Below are 7,431 nucleotides of genomic sequence, written 5' to 3' on the forward strand. Positions count from 1 at the left end.
CAAAGGGGCTCCGAAGCGGCCCCAACTCCCTCCAGTGCAACAGCAGTTTGAAGGGGGGAAAACAAGCTGCGAGGGCAGGAGCGAGGAGAAGCAATGGGGAAGCACTGCAATGGGGGAGCGTGGTGCAGGCAACAGGAGAAAGATGCAACCTCAAGTCGAATGCAACATGCAATCCCCGGCCGCCGCTCGCCCGCTCCCTCCCTTCGCCACCCCGCCCCCTTTCCAAATAACTACCCTTGAACCACTTTATTAGCCGTACTTAGTCCTACACTCGCTACGGGGAGGGGCGGGGGACGGGGTCCTTCGCTCACCTTTATTTATTGCTGCTTTCTCCCCCCTCTCCATGTTTTTTATTCCTAAGTTCTTTTGTTCTAAGGGGGATGATGGCATTTACTTTTCTGCTTTGTGTAGCAGGGCAATCACTGGGAATCGGCCACGTATAATCCGGCGGTTTGTCATATTTTATTAGTGAAAGTATTTTATGCCTATTCTACCTCCAAGGACTGTAACATGGAGAACTGCAGGGAGGAGAAAAAACATCAGAAGAATTCTTGTTTTCAGAGATTTCTTGGCGGGGCGGGGGAGGGCTTTTTTTTTTTTTTTTTTAGGAGGAAGAGGTTTATTTAGATTTTTAAATCGATAGTTTTCAACTTAAAGCTCACTGTTTTCGTACCCATGTATTACTGAATTCTAAAATAACCCACATAATAAAAGAAAAAAAAGTAAAAAATCCTAGATCTAAAAAAAAAAAAAAATCCCATCTGGACAGTGATATTATCTGTTCTGTGCAGCACGCTGGACTTAACATAGTGTTGGCCTTCGAATGTTAAATAACAATAAACCCCAACCTCAACTGAATACAAATGGGGGGTGGGGGTGGTTTTGTTTTTAAGGCTCAGCACTTTTGTAGCATCTGCCACTACGCATTTTCCAGGCATTGATTAGCCATGCAACTCCCATAGGCATGAAGTCCAGTTTTTGCAGATAAAGAGCAACAGTGGGGAGATGATTTTCCCAAAGTCAAAGTGAGTCATTTGCAGAACCAGAAATAGCCTTGGACTTGATCTGTACTAGTCACATCTTTTCTTTCCATTAAATAATATTTCCTCTAAGAAATAGTATTTAAAAATAAATACATATTTCTTGCCTTGTTATGTATTTTCATAGAGGTGCTTTGAGATCATTGGATATGAAGGTATTTTCTTACTTTTACGACCTACAAAATTAAGTTAAGCTTCTCAAGAGAAAGCATTTCTTTAAAAAAAAAATCTGATTTCTTAAAGTTAAAAAGTATGAATTTTATTTTACATGTGTAGGCCATTTGGTAGTCTGACTTTATGTTAAAAAAATTCACAGCAGAGAAAGTGTATACGAGTTTGAGAGCGAAATGAAAATCCCTATAAATGATTCAGGAAGCCTGGATGAACTCATAATGTTGTGAAACTAAACCCATAATGCAGTCAAGATGAATAACTGAAGGACAGGTTGGGTACCCAGCTTTACCATCGTAAGGTAACTGTTTAAAATGAGTGAGGGAGAGGGCCTTTGAAACTGGATCACCCCCTCACTGGAACCATAACCTCAAGGTGTCATTTCAGAGCATCTCAGGCTGTCAACATTTTTCCAGAGGAAGACTGCTTTAGTGTCCTTTCTGGAATAATTCTTTTTTTCTTTTTTTAGAATTTCACAGAAAAAAAAAATTCCAGAAACTCAAATTGTGCATGAATGTGTATTAGCTATAGAACAAGTCAGCAAACATTTTTAATAGTAAATATCTTAGTCTTTGCAGACTATAACATGTGTCACAACTTCTCAACTCCATGCCTTATAACACTAAAGATTCTGTAGACAATACTTTTTAAAGTGTCTGGCCGTGTTCTAATAAAAATTGCTTATTTATGGGCCTTGACATTTGAATCTTATGTACTTTTCATGTGTTATAAAATATTACTTTGATTTTTTTCAACCGTTAAAAATATAGGGTTTTGTTTGTTTGCTTTTCAGTGCTGGGTGAGCACATCACTGAGCAGACCCCCAGCAATTAAAAAAAAAAAAGTTAAAAGCATTTTTGCTTGTGGGGTCTTACAAAAACGGGCAGGATTGGACTCATAGGCTGTCATTTGCCCATCCCTGCTACAGAAGACTAAAGTTGAATAGCCATTGAACTTCTCCTACCAGAGGGTTCTTGGTACAACAATCAGGTGTCAATATCATGGAAAGTCCTATTCCAAATATTTACACTTTACTAAAATATCAACTGTTTAATGTCTAAAACTCCTATAACTACCAAACTTTATGGAGAAGAATACTGTAGCTTGTGATTCTTTGATAGGTCGTGTTTCCATTTATATAGTCTTCCCCACTCTGGGAGGGTGAAGCAGAGTGGAATCATTCAGACACGGATTCTGAGACCTAAAAAGTATCTCTGTTTCAACTAAGGCAATGTGGACAAGTTACTTCACTTCTCAGAGCCTGTGTTCTCCTATTTTGTACAATGTAGTTGTTGGGGTGGGTGGGGGGGATAATAGATCAGTGGTAGGGCCTGTGCTTAGTTTAACAAGATCAAGGCCTGGGTTTGATTTAAAAAAAAAAAAAAAAAAGTTTCAAGGGCCATTGAAAGGATTGAATGAAATAATTCATGTAAAATATCTGGGACATAGAACTACATAACACATCTTTTCCTGTGTCCACAGATTCATTTTTCTGAATTAACATAACTCTGGAGAAGCTGAACAGGTGGCATCCCAATATCTTGACAGTTGTAGTATATAGGGTTCAGGTCTTAAGTTCATTAAAGGTTGTAAGGTTGGAATTGTGGTAAATTTTAGTGGGTCTTAGGCCCTGTGCATCTTTGTATGCCTGACTCAGGTCACTTTGTGGGTGTATACCGCTGTGTGGCCTTGGGCAAAACACTTAGGCTCTCTGAACTTTGGTGTTTGTCATAGAATAAAGTTAATGTCTTACAGAATTGTTGTAAGGATTGAATGACATAAATGCTAAAGGGAAAAAAAAGATAATTCATATATATTAATGAAAACCCCAGAAATAAGCTGGAAACTGAAAGATTACTACCAAAAGCTCCTTTGAGGTAAGTCATGCAACTTTTAGAAATGAGTGGCATAGGCAGTCTGGTGATATAGCTCAGTGAGAGAGCCCTTGCCTAGGATATGTGGGGCCTAGGATTCCATCCCAGGCACTGCAAAATAAATAAATAAAATGGCATAATGATAGCAGATGTACAATAAGTTAGACCTCTCCTGTTATCTAGTTACTACCACCCCCCCAAAAAAATCCATGTAATTACTATTAAAATCGCTTTCAGCCAAATAAAACTCAAATTTTGAAAGTTTTTAGATATCAGATGTACAGTTTAATTTTTATAAAAGTAGTCAAATCTATCAGCGTTTTCCTCTATGTTCCTGCCTTGTGTTCTATGCTTCAAGAGGTCATCAAATTTCAAAATTAGACAAGTACTTATAGTTTTCTTCTTGCATTTTTATGGTTTCTGTTTTTTTTACATTTACCTGGTTACATTTATTAATTTTTTGTTGTAAGATAAGAGGTAGGAATTTAAATAACTTTTTGATAGAAAATATTTAATTAACATTGGGATTCTAGTGATAATAAAATTTATCATTCAAAATGATAAGACAGGGCTGGGGAATAACTCAGTGGTGGAGCGCTTCCCTAGTATGCACATTGTCTTGGGTTTGACCTGCAGGGTCAAAAAAGATAAAACAACTAACTTCACACACACTCATACATACACACTAAATATATAAAAAAATATGACAGGTATTATTTACAGTAATAAAGAACAAAGAAGTTTTCCCTTAATTTCCTCATTTACAGTTTTGTAGTAACAGTGAACTCTCAGATATTAAGTACTAAACCCTTTTTTTAAATAGCTTTATTTAATTTATTTTTTTATTTTTTATGTGATGCTGAGGATCAAACCCAGTGCCTTACATGTGCTGGGCAAGCACTCTGCCACTGAGCCACAACCCCAGCCCAATATTAAGTTTTTTTTTTTTTTTACTTATATTTGTGCATATTATCTCTGATGTATTGGAATTTGACAGTATTTCAAAGAAAGTAATAGCCCACCCACCAAAGGACTAATTGACAGTTTTCTCATCCAATCTGGCTCCCCTCCCCTTTTCACAGGATCACTATCCTTTTTTTGGCTCCAGGCTGAAAAGTCACCCATTCTCTTTTAAAAGGTCAGCCTAAAGAAGACTCTGAAAACCTGAGGGTCCTACTTCTTCACTGAGGCAGGGTGGTAACTATTGGAACTCACCAGGTCGTTTTTTCTAACTCTTATTGGGCTGGAATAAATGAAAACCTGGCTCATACCAACAAAGCACTTAAATAAGTAGAGGAGGCATATCAATGTGATTTTTAAAGAATTATGACAGTAAATCCCCAGTTTCTCTGTCTCAGTGGTTTCTGCTCTTTTTAAAAAAAAATCTTCATTTTAACTATTTTATAGTAAGCCAAAATCATAACTGGAAAAAAGCCAGGTGTAACTTGTAAATAAATAAATATTGGTGGATAAGCAGTCCACTCTCTGAAGAATACCTCCAATTTCATTACTTCGACATAAACTCCAAGGTCAATTTTATCCTAAGTGATTTTCAGGTGCATCTAATAGCGTTAACTAGACCAATGCTCCTCAACACAGGCACCGTTGACCTTCTAGGCCAGGCAATTTTGTTGTTGTGTTGTCGGGGACACTGTAGGATGTTCAGCATCTTTTGGCCCGTACTCACCAGCTCCAGTGATAGCTTCCCCACAGTTTGACAACCCAAAATGTCTCCAGATATCACCAAATGCCTCCTGTGTGTGTGAACGGGGTGATGGGAGGAGGATAAAATCTCACCTAGATTGGGGCTGGGGTGACGGAGTTGAGAGCCCCTGAACTAGATCAGATGCTATGGATGATTCACATATGCTTTTGGGTGTCTGTGACTCTACTGTCCTAGAAGCACAGCCCCGATTTCTTTTCCAAAAGTGATGCAGATCAGGAGGCCTAGGTTGAACCTGTCACTAAAAACTAAAATGGTCACAATCAGAGCTGTAGACACGCGTGCCTTAAAGCTGCTGAACTCTTAAAAGTATCACAGGGAAATCTTCCAAGACTGGGGATGTCGAAAGAATTTTATCATGTCGTTATTTCCACCTTTAGTTTATCTCATATCAACATAAATAAATTACACTGCAGGCTTAAGCAAAGGTGTTATCTAGTGTTAGGCGTCACCAGATTTGGAGTCCAAGTACCTGAGCCTGGGTCTGGGTTCTGCAAATGTCTAACTAATCATTTTATCTCTCTGGGCCTGATTACTTGTCCAAGATGGGGAAAACAAAAAAACCTTAAACAACTGGATTGAGGGGGTCTGAGCTGTTCACAGAAAGGAGCAGGGCTCATTCTTGAGGAATTAGGAACATTGATGTTGACCTTGGGTAAATGATGAGATGGGATAAGCCTAGGTTTCCTTATGTGCAAAATGCAGAAATAATCGTATACCTTTAGAGAGTTCTTACAACTGTTAAGTGAGGTAGTGTGTGTGTCAATGACATTGATAAATGTCATTTTAGTCCTTTGGCAAATTGTATTACATTGCACAAATACATATCAATTATTTGTCTTCCATGAACATTGACACTGAGAAACCTAAAGCACTAATTAGCACATTGATAGGACCAAAACCCTTTTATAAATGTTGTTTCCCCAATTCCAACCAAGGGAAAGTTAGCATTAAACTGGAAAATGTGACCTTTTGTCTTCCAAGTTATATTGGTTAGGGCACAGGTTTGTTGCCATAATATAAGGTTCTCTTCCTCTCATTGAAATAATGTTCTAATAAGTTTTTCACAACCTCTGCATAGCTAGCACAACGTTTGTTGAGTCCTGAACATTTAAATCTGACTAGGTGCTGTTGCAAAATTCACCTATTTCATCACATCCTCAAATGGGGTACAGGGAGTGTTCTCTAAGTGAAGGGATCTGGAATATTTTTATGTGAATTTTTCATTGAAGTAATAACATTCACACAGAGAAGTGCACAAATCACAAGTTATACATTTTGATCAATTTTCACAGAACAAACATACCTATGTTCTCACTGGGTGTTTTTGAAGGTTAGAGAATTCCATAATAAACATATATTTTATATTATTCAGGGGAGATAAAAAAGGAGAATCATGAATTTGAAAGAAGATAGTAAGGATTTTCCAGATCAGATATCAACTGTCTTTAAGATGCAAATGTGATTTTTATTTATCAAATGGAGATATTGCAAATAATAAACAATAAATTGGAGGGGCTGGTGCTGGGGCTCAGCAGTAACACACTTGCTTGGCATGTGCAAGGCACTGGATTCGATCCTCAGCACTGCCTATAAATAAATAAAATAAAGGTCCATTGAAAATTAAAAAAAAAAAGATAAATTGGAATCAGATTGCCAAAGTCATATTACAATCTATCATTGGTATATGATCTTGGATGATTTACTTCAAGTGCCTCAGTCTTCTCATTTGTTAAATGGGATAATAACGGATTGTTGTCAGAATTAAATGAATACTTGTATAGGTTTGGACTAGTTTGGCACTTAAGCTCCCCATAAAAATAAATCATTATCCATTTAGGATGATACCCCCAAGGATCACAGGAAGGAAGGTCTGGAGACCTCAAGAATGTTTTTAGAAAAAAGAAAGGAAACTTTCCTCTTCAGTGGAGCTGAATCAGAATAGCTAAGGGGTGCTGTCCCAGGGCCCCAGGACTCAGACCAGCAGGCAGAGTAGGTCTGTGGTCAAGCTACAGAAAGCAGGGTTATGTGGAGGTGGCAGGCAGGGTGACGAACCAAATAGCTGTGAAGATAGTACAGCTCTGAACAGAAAGCCACAGGAGTGTGCCTGGCATCCAAACAGGACGTGACCTGATTTGCTCAGAGACCAGAGGAAGGTCTGAGTGATGGTTTGTGTGATGTGGGCCCAGAGTCCTGAAAGGCCTGTGCATTCAAGCAGGTTGACTCGTTTGGGGCTTTCTCCAGGACCAAACCACTGCAGCACCTAACAGCTTATGAATGACCTCAAATATGTATCTTCCGGCCCGGCATCCCCTCACACTGAAAGAAGATGTAGCTGTGCTCTTGAATCAACTTGAATACTGTTTGAGAGAAAGAGATGCAGCAAAAGGAAAAAAAAAAAAAAAAAAAACAACAGAGGCAGACCCTGTCTCAGATCCCCCACGTGGCTGAGGAGGCTCCCCCTCTGGGACATGGCAACAAGAAGCTCCCTGAAATCCAGTCAGTGGCCTGATTTGTCACAGCTGGACCTTTGGATTTCTCTTATTTCTTCTTCATTATCTCCATCTTGTAAATGGCTTATTATTGCTCAAAGGGTCTTTGAAAGGAGACAATTTGGTATCTC

The sequence above is a fragment of the Marmota marmota genome, unplaced genomic scaffold, assembly GCF_001458135.2.
Source record: "Marmota marmota marmota unplaced genomic scaffold, marMar, whole genome shotgun sequence".
NCBI classification, from domain to species: domain Eukaryota; kingdom Metazoa; phylum Chordata; class Mammalia; order Rodentia; family Sciuridae; genus Marmota; species Marmota marmota.